This window comes from Ochlerotatus camptorhynchus, unplaced genomic scaffold, assembly GCF_037179485.1.
Source record: "Ochlerotatus camptorhynchus isolate MF236.1 unplaced genomic scaffold, CSIRO-AGI_Acam_v1.1 ptg000314l, whole genome shotgun sequence".
NCBI classification, from domain to species: Eukaryota; Metazoa; Arthropoda; class Insecta; order Diptera; family Culicidae; genus Ochlerotatus; species Ochlerotatus camptorhynchus.
The window spans coordinates 411850-428510 of NW_027040802.1; positions in this window are offsets into that span (position 1 = coordinate 411850).

Sequence of the window (16661 nt, forward strand, 5' to 3'; positions counted from 1 at the left end):
CGAGGTAAGTAACCATTAAAATTTTTTGGCCGCCGTTGTCGCTTCTTTGGATCTGTTGTTGAAGACGTCGCACCGCCGCCGCCTTCTTCGATGAGCGACCAGTATGTTACTACTACTATGCTCAATGCTCCGGAGCGCGAATGCGAGTGGAAGGAGGGATGATGAGGTGTCGCGTGGTTGTTGATGTCCAGCAGCAGCAGCAGCGGCCAATCCGACCGACAACGGTGCGACTGAGATGGACTGTATCAGCGAAGAGCGAAAGAGAGAGAAAGGCTGCCAGTAGTGGTGGCACGCGATGAGATGAGAGTTGAATGAAGTTACGAAATCAGAGCACATCACCGGAACGTAACTGGTAATGAAAAAAAAAATGCAAGGAATCAGTTCCCGTCCTGCTCCGAAACGAGTTTCACTTTCGATGGATGACGAGATGACACTGTGGTCCGCACGGATCCTGCTGCCACATGACTTCCATCATGAACCGCAAGGAGCACCAATACCACCGCACACCGGAGTCCTATCGTCACGTTCGATACCGTTGCTCTACATCCTCTCTCGCCCACTGCTGCTGCTACCAACAAGCAACGATCCTCTCTCGCTCTCTTCGCAAGATCCTCTTCGTTCCCTGCAGTGGTGGTGGTGTTTGCTGACCTAGCACAACACGTTCTTCTCTCAGAACCCAAAAAAACCCGCTCCTGCGCAGCCTTTCACCCCTTGTACAAAACTCTCTCACTTCCTTCCTTCATCACAATCGCGGTGCTCTCCCTCTCCGATTTCACTTTCCGTCACCACCATCATCATCAATGATGGCAGTTCTCACTTTCTCTCTCTCTCTCTTGCTCGCAACACCCCCCGACAGCCTCGTACGGACGCAGCAGCCCATCATCATTAGCAACAACCAGTTCCATCATCAACTCTCCCGTCATCAATCCCTTGGAAAACCAACTGCACAAGAGGGGTATAAAGCAAGACAGCTTCACCCGGGTACGGATCTCCTGTCATCTCGCTCTCCCATCCAAACTCACCGTGGCTAGATGGCAATCCCCTCTCCTTCTCGTGTGCCGCTCATAACGCAACCGGTCTACTCCGTTTGCGCCCTTTTGCCTCGTATTTTCCTTGTGTGTCTCCTGAAGAAATCGGAACGAACCCGAAGCGAGAGCGCGCGAGCCTGGGTAGGTATCCTTTCCGGACATAGGACCGCTCGCGCAATTTTCCCCACCCCCTCCCGCACTATGATCGTTTGATTCGAACTGCCATTGGCGATCCCCTCGGATCCCGGACCGCCAAGATTGCAATCCAAGTGACCATCGATCGAGACAATCGCAGCAAGCGACGTCGAGTGCGTTGCGCTTTCATGATTCGATCCGACAGCCGGTCGTCGTCGTCGTCGTCGTCGATTCGCTTGCAGGGGTGGAATTTCTGGTTTCTCACCGCTGCTGCTTCTTCGCTTCTGCAGGGGGAAATGATCGAGGTGCGATAACCGATTGGGCGCGATTCTTTGTTCCTGCTCTGGTCGCCGTCGACGTAATGTTGTAAGTGGTACGGGTATCTATCGGAAATTTTTTCGAGCTTCGAGCGATCGAGGCGGTGGAATGGCATTGAGTAAGTGCCTATCTTTGGTAGGTCGAGCGGTGGAGCTTATCGGGTATGGGTTTTTCGGCTTTAATTAAAGAGCCGCTGGCCGCCACTGCAGAGTGGATCCGTTCAAGGTTTTGTCGTGTCGTGAGCATGGCGATCGCTTTCGGTTATTATGTGGGCCTACGTGAGGGTTGATAACAGTTTTTCGGAGCTATTGTACGTGCTATTGCTTCTGCGTTCGATGGACCGGACGGTCGCCCGTTTGGTAATACTGGATTAAGTTTACATGATTTCCGGGTACTTTGACATGTAGGAATTGAAATTTGGAATTATCGCTCGAAACAGTTGACATGGATGGGACTTTCAGTTTCGGGATGAAGAATGCGATGTTCGAAAATTGTTAGTCATGCCCTTGAGTTTGCCCTCGAGAATGCAGCCGATCAACTTTCAACTGATGCGTTCTTCCGAAGTAGATGATTGGATACAATGCGGTGACTAATTAGAGGTTAGTAACGAGTCGTCTTCATCGACATGCATACAAGCGGGAAGACGTTTTATGGATACTAGTAGGCGGTGGAAGGGACTACTAAGGCTGTGTTCAAGGGGTAATCAACTCTTCACACTGTGCCGAAACACAGCTTGGCACACTTTTCGGCACGTTAGGGCATACGTTGAGAAGTAGAATACATAAAATATGATATAAAATGGCATCACTGTCAAGCGTTGACGTTTTGCTAATCGTTGCTAAGAATGAATCCTTTGTTTACTCCAATGTAAAGCCGAATAAGTTCGTGGATTGTGACATGTCACATTTAGAAAATCTGTATGTATTTTTTGCATCATGAATCCAATCAAACTAACAAAACTCTGTCCATCTCACTTGATTCGCAGTGAAAACACCTGCGGCTCGTGGTTTTGTCAAGACGGCCGTAACGAGGGTTGCTCATTGCCTACTCGAAGATCTGGTTCGGAATGCGATCGGCGAAATCGTTAAGTTTGCCGTTGATGTAAACAGGTTGGTAAGTACATGGAGTTCAAAAATAAACTGTCAGTTTATGCACGTTTGCAGTACGTATCTCTGCAGGGACAAATCTGTTCTGAACGGTGACTGAATTGTGCCGGCTGTAGAAGACATTTTGAAGAAGTCTGTCGATTCTTTCTTCCAAACAACCCTTGAAAATTATGCTTTCCATTGCAGTTAATTTCTTACAAATGGAGATGTTCCTGACACAGGTGCGCAAAACGTACACCATACCCATATATTGGCTGAAAGTCTTGTTAATAAAGAAAACTAAACTAAACTAACAAAGCCATAACCGAAATGGGAACGGCCGGAAAAATATCCTGCTTCATGCGATGGTCAAATTTATATTTGAAACAAAAGATAGGGCAAGATATTCTATGAGAATCGAGCTACATTTACACATTTATTATGTATAATAACTGATAAATGTACATCAGCCTATCGACCTCCAGCCTAACGTAATCCGGCTTAATGACCCAACACCGAATAATCAATAAAGACGAAACGGTTATCACAGGGGTTTTCGGTAAGGTTCGAATATCGGTTTTGCCGAGGATCTTCCGGTATGTAATTTTTCTCGTTTTCCCCTGAGTGTTTCCTCAGATATTATCGCTTGCCATTCGGGCCTATTCTGTTACTTGTGAGATGACCAAAGTCACGTCGTGTGACGTGACTCTCCCAGGCCTATTCTACGAGTCGTGCGACTCTCTGTTGCTAGTGTGGTGACTCTCTATTTGATTTGCACGGAGATTCACCTCACTAGTTCAACTTGTTCATTGCAAGAGGCCCCGGTGCGATGGGTGGCCTTCCGATCGCACAACTGTAAAGCTTTGCTGAATTTAGAACATTTGGCTCGCTGCAGAGTGAATTTTGGTGCGTTCAGCGGTTCCCGGTTGAAGACCCTAAGCAATTTGCTGTTTAGCAAAAGGCTCGCAATATCCTATGGACGTGCAGATGAGCCAACTACACTGTGCAACATAGATTCCCAGATTCGGCTCATCCAGAGATTACGAGTTATCTTCTTGCACGGATGCACACTACCAAAAAAGTCATGTAAATTTCGGTGCCCTGAGACCGACACATGCAAGCGGCCCAAATGACACAAGAATCAGTTGGAAGAAACGAGAAAATAAATTCATTCAATCGTACTTTTCGTTGAGTTGCGTATGTTTCAGTTTGGGAACACTTAATTTTACATTACATGTTTGTTTACGTTCCATAATTTACGTCAAAGATGGATTACGTCTCGTGTAAAAATAGTAATGTTTAAGTGTGTGGCTCTGATTTCGCACTAGGAACTCGACGCGTCGATTACATGACCGTCGTTCATCTTTCCGTCCGTTCGAGTTGATTGTTTGCTTTAGAGGATTTCAAAGGATGGCGGTGGCATTTCTTCCTCCATCGATCAGGTTACGACTTCGTTTCTGCACACCTGAAATGAATAAATAATTCAAATCGAGTCAGAATCTTATGGATCAGTCGAGTTTGCTTGAACACCGTATGGGTTTGATAACTTCCGGTTTCTCTTTCACCTCCCGCTCCGAAAATGAAAAGTTAAACACAATCACAGATGTCATTATAGCCTCAGGGTTGCCAAGCTCGTGGGATATTGACACCTTGATTGGCAAACTTCGGCCTACTTCGGTACGTTCGGCTTAGCGCATGGGACAGCTAAAAATCTCAGCACATGTTATGGCTGTGAACCGTTTGGCGAGTTAAATTTAACTCGTGGTTAAAAGTGACATTTCGAAAGTTATTTTCTATGTTCGAAATCCCTGTGCAGTCGATCGACCGGTTTTCGAGAAGAACTTAGCCAAGGTTGTCAAAATTTAACTTCTTGTCTGTCAGAAGTAACCACGCTCGGATAGCAGAGTTAATCGATAACTTTTCCTCTGTCAAATTTTAACCAAAAGTTAAAATAATCCACCAAATGGTTCAGAGCCTAAGGTGTGCAGAGTTGAATACCCCTAGGCTGTGTTCCATTTGGTGAACTTTTACTAAAATTTGACACTTTGAAAATAAATCATAATGTGAATAATGTGTAAAGGTGTTTGCCAAATTGGTACAATAGTAGCTTTATTTGACAATTTTCCATCTGTCAAATTTAAGTGAAAATTCACCAAATGGAACACAGCCTAAGAGCCGAGCGGATTTTACCTTTGTCTCTTACTCGAACAGTTAGGTATGCCGAAAGACTAAAATATCACTTGAAAACACATCTTTGATCTAAGGCCAATTGTCGAATCTATGACAAACGGTCGAAAGACAAAAGGTCGGAAGACGGGGCTTTGTCATTTCTCCCAAGGTCATTTCGTCGAATACCTACTGGGGTGCATGTGCTTGTATGTATGCGCGGAGCCCCAGGGTGATAGTAAAAAGACTATTTTTTTAGCACAGAAGTTGAATTGATTTGCGGTCCTCGACAAAGTTGTTCTGAATAGCTTTCTCAAACTAAGTTCCAGGTTTGGTGAAAATTTAGAAGTTTTGTAATTTTGTCATGCAAATGAATAGTTTTGTTCCGTTTCCCATACAAAATTTAAAGCTCTTCCGCAATTCCAGATCGTAACCGAATTCATTCAAATTTATCACAGTTGCTGGGGATCCTAATACTAATCAAAAGAGCTCCTGTTTCCTATGAGCGTAAAATTTGGATGAAATAAATTTAAACAAAAGTACGAGCTGCTTGTGAAAGCTGATGATGATATGGAACTACCACTAACTGTAGCAAGATAACTGTCGGTAGACTGTGTACTACCCTCGTTGTTCGAATTGATCAAGTTCAATAACCTCTAATTGTATGAAGAGCCTTTTGAGTGTGTTGATTTATTTCTTTTTAATTCCGTTATAATTGCTTATCTTTTGACAGATACGCGTATTTCGTCTACTACTTGCAGACTTCATGGGTGCTCAACACCACTGGAGCATTAGACTGATGCAAAATTTGAAATTTTCGCTCTCCAGTGCTCAAACGGCCTCAAATCATGTCCTGATTAGCCTGCCAAAATTTAAACTCATTTGGTAATAAACTAACTTGGCACAAATCATTCAAAGTTTATATGGAAATTACTATGGGAAAACCAAACTTTTTGTTCATTGTCTTCTACCCATTTTCCGTATTGATTTTTCGAACATTTCTATAACTATTATTACGGGAATTTTTCTAAGCTACAATTTTGCAGAATTTCGTTTTTCAGCCAAATGTCAAATTAAATAGTTATTAATTGTTCACGAGATTGATAATCTTATGGCATGATCAAGCAGCTGTTCTGTGGGCAACACTGTATTCTGCAGTGTGACATAGTAGCCATGATATTTGTGCTCTATTCTTCGCACCAGAAACACCAATGTTGCCTGCTGAACAGTTGAATGAGCATAATTATAATACATCAGTGACTTGAATCATTAATAACTTTTGTTCCGTGCATTTGATTGAAAAGTGGGTTTCAACAAAGTTGTAACTGAGAAAATTTGCTACAATGCTTGCTATCAGTTTTGAAAGCATAGTGATGTGGTGAATTGTTAGATAGATATGAACAAATAGTAATTCCCATATAAACTTGAAATGGTTTGTGCCATAATAAAGTAGTTCAAATTTTGGGAGGCTAAGCAGGACCCACTGTGGAGCGAAAATTTCAAATTTTGCATCAGTCTAGTGGGTATCCTTGTTCGCGGTTCCTTATTCACGCCCCCGTTACCCCGGCAATAAGAATTCCTGACTGTATTTGTTTATCACCAATCAAAACTATATATTTGTCCAGAAATTTTAGCTGATACTAGCGAAAAATATGACACTGAAAAAATCATACACGTCGACTCGCGGCCAGAGCTCACTCCCTTCTTCCAATGTGTAAATACTGGTGATCTTAAACAAGGCAATACCAGTGCCGGCCACGTCCGAATTCTGGTCAAGAAAGAAATGGGCAGGAATATGTTGACGTAATACTCGCTTTAATGAAAGCGGAGAACACCTCTGCAGTTCCACGATAAATCACTTGGGATGTTGAATAAAAGGGTTGGGATTGCAGCATGATTCGTTTTGGTAAACGATATGCTGAATTGATGTCCTACCAGCTCCATAGTGCGAAAGAGCACCACTAGACCACCGAGCTCCGTATGTCACAAACCAATTACGATCAAGCTATATTAGATTGGCCCACATTTATATGGGGGATATTTTGTATAATTTTGTTCAACGGGAAACCATACATTTCGACCAATGTCCTCATATTTATTTTGAATCAAAAGCGCCAGCTCATGTTACACCCGAATGAGCTGAAACTTTCGGATAATGGTTTTCTCACCTAAAGGTACACATTTAAGGGTTCTTCTTTCCTTTATTTAACGTCGGTCTCTGTTCCGCAATCTAGTGCCAATCACCGACGGACATCGATTGCCATCCATTGACGGCAATCGAATGTGCAGGAAGGCAACTTCCACACTTGCGTAGGATATCGGCACCCAACGGTTTTACTTCCCTTCCGAAGGAAGACGTGACCAGAGATTTTTATGCCTCAGAAAAATCCCACCGACCTCGGCTGGGATTGAACCCAGACCCATTGGGGTGAGAAAGCAGTCACGCTTACCACTACACCACCGGCGCCGGCACATTTAAGGGTTAGCCCATGGAAAATTAGAACTTCTCTTTCGCCGTCGCCATGGCCTCATATTCCTAGAACTTGCTGAAGACCTCGGGCTTCCTCCGCTCATGTAAAGCATCGAAAAGTGGATATGGTCATCGATGAAGTTCACGAAATATCGGGATCCGTTCCAAAGGCCTGGTCTCTCGATCACGAGTTCCGCTGAAAGGGTCACCGCATTGCTACCCTTGCACGCAAGCGCTGCAGACGCTCAGCTTGTCCCCACGAAATTCAGCACCTGTCACCAGGTTGTTTGATGCCATCGCCTTCATTCCTTGCTCGCTCAAGTGTCCGAGCTGCCAGTACCAGAGCTCATCTGTCTCCGACTTGTACAAGTACGCGATTGGGCCATCCATGTCAATCTGCAGCTCGTAGAGGCCACCTCTTAGCTGGGCGGTGGCGATAATTGCCCCGTCTTTCTACAACATTGCGATCTTACCGACAAAGCTCATCTGCACGCCGGCCGTGACGAGCTTCTTCACGAACATCAAATTGTCGTGCAACTCCGGGATGTACATGTGCTCATGTGCAACGGGAACTATTTGTTGCTGTTGCGTAGGATTTCACCAACCATCTTCGCATGAATGGATTGTCCTTCCTTTGCCACGTTGATCACGATCGGCTGCTTCAGTTTTCGGACTCCGCTATCGTTGATGAGGTGCTCACTGGATCCCAACTCGATCTTGAACACGAGCTTCTTCTTGACGTTTCCTCGGCTCACCACCGACCTTCTGTCGACAGTCCTTCTTGAGGTGACCACGCTTGCCACACTACTTATGGCACTTACCCAGAAACTTGAAGGGTTACTTCGTTTTGTCACCGGAATAAGCGGTCCCTTTGGCCTCGCCAACTGCTCCATTTCGCTCGTGACGCTTCATGTCTTCAGACAACAACCGCTGCTTAACGACTTCGATTTTCATATCTAGCTCCGGAACGTTTTCCAGAGCGGTATCAGAGGGTCGTAGGAATCTGGCAGCGCTAGTAGATGTGGCCTCATCGGATCACCTTCCTTCAGCTTCAGTCGGTCGAGCTGCTTCCGGATCAGGTGCTGCGATCCGATAGACTTGGTTGCGAATGTCACTTCGAGGGCTGCCCACAGTGGCCGTCGACTTCTCCCGGATGACCTTCAAACATTCGATGGCCAGGAAACTTACGATCAACGCATTTGCCTTGCGATCCGCCTCTTCAAACTTGACTTTTTCCGCCGCCGCTTTCGGTGCGTTTTCCGCCAGATTATTCAGGACGCCGACCGAATCCAAGTGCATCTTGACCCTGAAGCTCCATTTTTGGAAATCCGGTCCGCCTTTGAATTGCGAAATACCGCCAGCAGTATTCGCCGTGGTGCCCATAAACTTTTATAATATGTAGGCGAAATGGCTCTAATGTTGGCCTATGGATCTAAGATTGGGCCCATCGCTAAAAAGTTGCTATTTACCAATTTTATCTAGAAGATTAATGGATATTTTTGGTCGCTATTGAAAATTGAGTCGATTGCTGAATTTATGTATGGGCCTAAATAAGGGGTATTTGGGCAGACATTACATCCATTTCCCCTACATCGTTTCGAGTTTGAGAGAAATAACGACTTTATGCTTCGAAGTTTGGATTGGGAATAACAGTGGCGTCTCGAGTGAAAAACAATAGTGCCACGGTGTACACTAATAGAGGTGAGATATTCCGGAAAATGACATTTGCGTGATGACGTCAATGATATCCATCTCGAAAACAAGCAGAAGAGGAAGCAGTATAGAAGCGTAGTTAGGGGCCATACTTAAATGACGTAGCATTTTTTTTTTCACGTTTTCAGCACCCCCCTCTCCCCCCTCGTAGCATTAGGTCACAAAGCTTCAAACCCCCCCTGATAAAAACGTAGCAATTCGGTACAACACCCCCCCCCCCCCGCATCCTCAAATATCATGAAAAGAATTTAAAAATATAGATTGGTATAATAAAAAAAAACAAGAATTGAATTTTATTTCCATTCACTTGTACCTTACTTCTTCATTACATTAATTATACTCATCTTTCCAAATGGTGTTCAGGTGTTCATCAATTGAAACGACTTGAAAGCATTCTTCCTCGTTGGAAGCGATTTCCTGTTGATCTTAAGCATCCTCAACTACATCTTCATCCATCCACATAGTCTCCTCTTCAGTTACTACCAACAATTCTCTTCCTCTTTTGGCAACAACTCTCTTTGCGCGAACCTTTTTCTCAATCGCAGCACTTATGGATTTTACTGTGTTGTTTTAATATGACAGTTGATGCAAAGTAGAGTTTGCATACTTTACAAGTTCGATCCTTAATGTTCTTCTGAACCGAGGGACAATAAGTATCAAAAGGCATTTGCTCATTCCACGAGATTGAGTTTGGTACGAGATCTGTCATTCTTAATGAATTAATCACGTATAATGGAGCAAAAGGTTTACCAGCAGCATTGGCCGGACTAGGAGCTTTCAATCCAAATTCGGTTTGAATAATCGGAACAGGAGGAGGAAGAAATTGTTGGTGCAACACAGAAAAAATACTACTACGAGGTTTGGCGCAACAGTTTCGGTTAGAACATTTCACAACCTGGAGACAATATTGGCTGCTGCGGACATGCTTGAAAAACCATTCCGAATCTTTTTCAACAATCTCTTGTTCTTCCAGTTCCGACGCTTGTGGTTCTATGTACTCAGAGTATACCGGGTATTCATCAAAACAAATGCTGTTCCATACGGAAGCTAGTGTGTTTCCCGCGTCAGCAAAATTTTGTGCTTCAAGTTGGTCATCGGTGGTACGGAGTTGACTGTCGAGGTGGGATCCATAGTGGTCGTGTTCAAGAATCAGTCCAGCCAATTCTCCGCTAAGTGGTGCCATCCTGCGTTCTACCTGGTTGTACGCACTTCTTCCAGGGGCATTCGTGACTACAAAAAGCGCATCCAAACCATACGTAATGAAGTTATGCACTGCTACTCTGATAACCTTCTGGTAGCGTGGGTTTTCATCTGGTCCCCCATCAGAAACTACAATGTGCACTGGTTTGATGATCCCATCAGATTTTGTTTGCTCTTCGAATTCCGGAAGATGGAGTAATCTTGCATAGTCGAGACCATGAGAATATGCTGTCGATGAGCTATGCTTCACCGAACGAATGGAAATATACGTCGGACCCGTATATCCAACTGCATCCTTTACACCCAAGCTATCTGGCTTTATGGAAATACCTGCATACACAGAAGGTATTAATTTGTGACCTTTTGCAATGGAAAAATCATGATCAGGCAAAGATACTCTATATTCAAGGTGCATAATCATAGGAGCCTGTTTGTTTGCTGCAGTCAATCCAATGGCAACCCGTGCTTTGTCGTCTTGGCTAAGGAAAAAAAACCTCTCGTGGTCCAAGTAACGATGCCAATTGTTCCAATTCCGATATTGTAGCTGTACAAATGTGGCCATTCATATGCTGCGAATGTCTGTCATTTTCGGGCTTGGCCAGCTTGACAGGTACCGTCTTAACGTGCCGCAGACCTTCTTCAGAGTTTGCCCGTCGTGGAAGCAGTCGCAGATATGTTGCAGATCTGCTGATTTGGAATCCTTTACGTTTAAGCGCTTCCACGAGTTCGTCAAGAGTTTTGACACTACGAAAGCTTTCATCACGTCTTCGATCTTGAGCCGCTGATCCGTGAATTGCAATATCGATTATTGCCTTCAGAAGCTCTGGCTGCGTATGTTCAATACGAGGCCTTCCCGCTGCTGGTCGAATGTTCAAAATTGCATTTGCTTCCGGTACCTTTTCTTTCAGCTCGTTCAGGGAGTATTTAATTTCATCAGGGCGCTTTTTTGAACGTTCCTGATCACCAACTTTCTTTTTCAGCTCGGATTCCAAATTTTTCTTTTCGGCTTTCAACTTCCTCATCCGGTTTTGGTCGTCATCTGTCATGAGGTCACGAGCTCTTCTAGCCACAAGCATCAACAGCTCCTCGTTGACGTTAGCAAGCATGGTGCGAATTTTTTCTTGAGCTGGAGTTGGCCGCTTTGAAGTCGTTGTTGATGGTGACGGCGCTGGACCATTGATTTATAATTAAATGTTATATACATATATGTATATTATTAAATAGATTAGATTATAGATACCTGGAGAGTCAGTGGAGGATTTTTCGGTAGTCAACGAGAGATGCTTGTTTGAGGTTTCTTCGGGCTTCGATGAACTCGCTCCTGCAGCTGAACTGTCCTTTTTTTGTGATGTGTTGGTCGAGGCATTGACCCAAAACTTCATTGAAGTAGCTTTCTACTTCATTGCTTTTTGCTTATCAGCTTCGATAGCTTCATTGATAGTCGATTCAAAAGAATCCGCTTGTTTCTTGGCCGAATTCTATATGCCATTTACTTCGCCTTGAAAAAATACCTTCTGCTTTGAAGGGTTAGCTTTCAGATGCACTGCAAAAAGTTGCTTGTATAGCTCCGTCCGATCCATGACTCTGTTTAAAAAAAACATCGATTAGATTTATCAATGCGCAAACAAATAATCTAATACACTTACTAGCCTTTGCTAACGAAAAAGTATTTTTCACTATTTCTGCTAGTAAAGCCCGGTTTAGACGATTCCAGACTGCGTTCTACTCAATTGAACTGTGAAATGAACGACCGGAAAGTTGGTCGATGTCGAGCTTCTTGTGTTCGCTTTCTAGTCACTTCGACGTCTTCAATCAGATCAGGGGTGAGTTGAATTCAACTCACTTGCCTCCTCGTCATAACAAAAGAACTGTCAGAATATATCAAGCTACACGGAAAGAAAAAAATACCTAATTTTGAGTTCTTTTCATCCAGGTTGGCAGTTCCGTGCGCCAACTCAATTTAGAGTTCTAGCGCCTACTTAATTTTGAGTTGTTGTCATTAGCTCGCATGTTAACAGGACTACTTACTTTTAAGTTGTTTTCACTCAACGTCAAGTTCAAACTACTCAAAATTGAACTCTGAAATGAACGACCGGAAAGTTGGTCGATGTTCAGCTTCTACTCAAAATTGAGTTTTAGACAACTAACTCAATTTTAACTTGGCGCACGGAACTGTCGAGTTGGGTGAATAGAACTCAATTTTTGTAATTTTTTTGACAACAACAAGAGAGCAAGTGAGTGGCATCAACTCAAAAGTAAGTTTAAAGAACTCAACCGTTGGGTAGTTTTGGTTCTCCGTGTATGTGTGAATCTTGATGTGAAATAATTGAGTCAATATGTGTTTTAATTTGCCGAAGGGCCTTTGGCTGCTGTTTACATGTTTGTGGAGAATTATAAATGTGTTTTTAAAATTCACCCCCCCCCCCCTCTAAAATGCTACGTCATTTATGCATGCTCCCTTAGTGAATTGAATTTTTTTTTCATGTTGTATTCTATGCCTGAATTTTTTTTCTGGAAAATATAGTGATTTGTGTCTGGTACGTTTAATTTAAATGCTGCACCACTGGTTTTTATGATGCATGATGATGAAAATTCATACGATTAACCGTTTTGAAATAGTGATTTATTTTTTTAGGGAGCCGATTTATATTTGTGTAGTTCCGATGAAAAGCCAGCTTATTAAAATCCTAAGCGACGGTTAGATTTTTGGTTTTGTTTATAAGGTACGTCACCAGTATGATGCATGTCAGAAATTCTTCCAAGGTGGCATAATCAATTACGTTTCGCCATGAACTCATTTGAATACGTTGTCTAATGACATCATCTTGACGGTCTGGTTTTATCAAACCACCTTCGGAAACTTGATCCACCCAAGTGAAAACGGATTCGTCCGGTGGTGAAATTTTAAGTTTGAGGTTTTTGATAACATATCCTGCAATATATTCAATCGCATCCTCTCCAAACTCCGAGAAGCGTAATGAAACATTTTCCTGTTCCAAATCAGCACTGATTTTGTCGTCTAGCGGACCTTTACATCCAGTCTCTTTTACTTCATGACTATATCATGGCAATATTCCGTAGCAAACATCCAGTAAAGTGCTGCTCATCGTACTCTTCATTTGATTCCTCTAAGTTACTGCTGTTGACTTGATGAGTTGCATCAGAACGACCTGATAAACATTTTTTTGTTTTAATTTTCGCATAATTAATTATGTACACTTATTAATCTAACATAGTCTGTCTAAGCTTACTAAGCATGTTACTTCAAGTGTTTCACTACGAAAAGTATAAAATAATTTTACCTGAAATGCTGTTTCTCAACCTGTAGGTGAATTCCAAGGCAGTTGGATGATCATGTAATCCCCCTTTTGAGCGTATGGTACCAAAGAAACGCTCGAGATCATCTTGTTGTATTCGTCTTGTTAAGATGTAGGGATTACCGTAAGTGGTTTGGAGCCATTCTGACAAACCAACCAGTGCTACGTTGTTCATGAGAATACGTTTCTGGCATGGTAGAAGAGCACGCTTGATGCGAAGATGCGAAATCAATTCATTTGAATCACTTATGATTTTTGGTTTGTATGATCGAATGCTTTAAGCCTTTCTCTCATACCCCTCGTCGCCGACGATGAACTGAACAAATCAAGCCAATCATGCATTATTTTTATGAAATCTCTGGTTATTAAAGCATCTTGATATGTTAGCTCTCCTAATTGCCTGTGAGACGGAATTTGATAATAGCTGTACCGCCTATTTTACGGGCAGCATCTTTGATATCCAAATGGGTTAACGTGATTGTATGGCAAATCTTTAGTTCATTTGGCTGGAGGTTCAACAACTCGATTGCTGGCTTGGAGGTAATCCAGTGTTTTGATAATATCCTTTATTATGGTGGTTTGATTTACACCAAATTGAGGAATTACAACGAAATCACACATGCCATATGATAGCTATTTTGATAATTTACTTTTAGCTCGAATGTTATTCTACCGCTCGTGTTGTGTGAGAGAGGCGACGGTAGAGCATGAGTGTTCGAATACAAACAGACTGTCGCGCACGACAGCGAAGCGAGTGTAGTAAAAAACGTCAACTGTTTCTACCCCTGGTCATAGCAGAATCACTTGTTTCCAATTTTGTACACTCCACGAATCATTCATACTTGGTCGTACTTCGATGGTTTCAAAAATGTATTGCAACTCCGGTGTGTTACTCTAAAACTGAGTTGCTTTTCATTTCAGCGAATTACACAGCGCAAACCCGTTCTTTTTCGCAGTATTCACTGTTTTCCAAAAGGTTCAGCACTGGTTTCAAAATACCTGGGGTAAGCTTTAATTTCCCTGCCCATTTCTTGAGAGTCAAAACTGCAGGTAGAGGAAATCCTCGTGACAAAAGCAATCGGTATGCTTTGGCATCAACAGCATATTGCACGAGATACGTCATCAGGTGTCCACTGAACCCGTCACTGATGAGGATCCCTTAATTTTCGCAGTTGCCCCTTTGAAAATAGCTTGGAAACATTACCATTCAATGCTTTGGACTTCCGCATCAGGGAGATGTACGCCTTATTCTTTCGGTTCTCTTTATTGAGCTTTTTCTTCAACTCCAAATTCTTCCTTCTCAATTAAATTTCCAAAATTTTCCTAAAAGTATTGTTTTAGTATCACATAACTTCATTTTTAAAGAAACTGTCGATCTACTGATTACCCCGTTTGAACAACTACCAGATTCAACACCAACGTCATGAAACATAACCGGGTGAACAGCCACATTTTTTTTCAAATTAAAGCCGAGGTAGCATGGAGAGAATATTCGAATGAGGCATTCGTGTATTGCTCTGAAGATTGCAGATTCCGAACAAATTTTCAAATGTTGTTGCGAATTTGTATCTCTACCGCAGGCTTTCAACCACACTGCTTTCAAATTTTCTTCACGTGGAAACCAAAAATACTTTAACTGTACCACAGTTTATTCCCTTCATAATTTTGGCAATTAATAACAGCGCACTTCACCATTTTCAAGAAATGAAACCTGCACTTCACGATTCGCGTTACTACGGTCAGCGCTGCCTAAAGATAGGAATGACGTCATATGTTTACATCCAATCTTTATATTTACTGTTGAGAGTAGCGTACTTTGTGAATAGTACCTTACAAGCTAGACTGCTACGATTGAAAACGGTTGTACCTGGTTGCTCCGTCTTCAGAAGGGTGGAAATCCGCACTGCAAATCGACCCCAGAGAGGGGCGCTCACTAAGAGCATCCCACTCCCACAGAATGAGCAACGGCTTAAAGATTCCCATGATACGATCAGTGATATCAGGCATAATGCAAAAGACCCACGTTGGCAATTGGTTTCCTAAATAGGAGCCTTGGTCGAAAATACTATTTTTCGCCATAAAAAGCATAACTGTCACATATGATTAGGAATTCAAGCAAAGATGGGACAATTACGCTTTTCTGGGCTGCATAGAGGTAAAGAAATGAGTGCAATTCTTGCAAAAAATATCAAAGTACATACACTGATAGGCAAAATAAAGTGCCCACCCCATCATTTTTGAAATTTCTCTCATTTATTTGGTTCAAATTCAAATAAACACACCGTAGTCTGTTTCGATGTCTTACCTTTATTATTCTTTTAAAGTTACACCTATGGAATACTGAAAATATAAAGTTTTACTTGAAGTAAAAGAAAATCAATTTGGATTGAAAAAGAAAACAGTGACAAAAAAAAGTGCCCACTTCAAAAATCGGTATGTTTTCGATAAGTTTCCATCGGAAAACCCCTCGATTGTTTTTGTTTTGAAAGTTTGACATGTATTGAAGCAAACGGGTGGAACTGGTGCATTTGTACACGTGATCGCATTTGAATCAGTTGAAAAAAATGGAGGACGTAGTGATTTCGAAAGCAATTCCCGTGTGTATCCGAAAATTGGTTGTTCGTGATGTGCAAAACGGTGAATCGCACCGGTCTGTCGCTAGGAAGTACAATATCAGCAAAACAGCGGTCGGGAAAATTCTGCAGAAAATGAAATCGTTCGGATCAGTGGTGGATCGCCCTGGCAGAGGCAGGATGCGCAAAACGGATGCGAGAACGGACACCAAGATCATGCGTGAAGTGAAGAAGAACCCGAAGGTAACTGTCCGCGAGATCCAGGAGGCTCTTCAGCTAACAGTTTCCAGTCGAACTGTTCGTCGCCGTCTCGTAGCACAGGGGTTGAACAGCAAAGTTGCTCGGAAGCGCCCATTTATCAGCAAGGCAAACAAAGTCAAACGGCTTAAGTTTGCTAAGGAGCATGCTGATAAGCCCCTAGAGTTCTGGAAAACGGTTCTCTGGACGGACGAATCAAAATTCGAACTGTTCAACCGGAAGCGACGGGTTCGTGTGTGGTGTAGATCGGGTGAGGAGCTTCAGGAGCGCCACATACAAGGCACGGTGAAGCATGGAGGAGGAAATGTGATGGTCTGGGGGTGCTTTTCGTGGGGTGGAGTGGGAAGCCTGGTGAAAATCGACGGGATAATGACGGCAGATTCCTACATCGACATCCT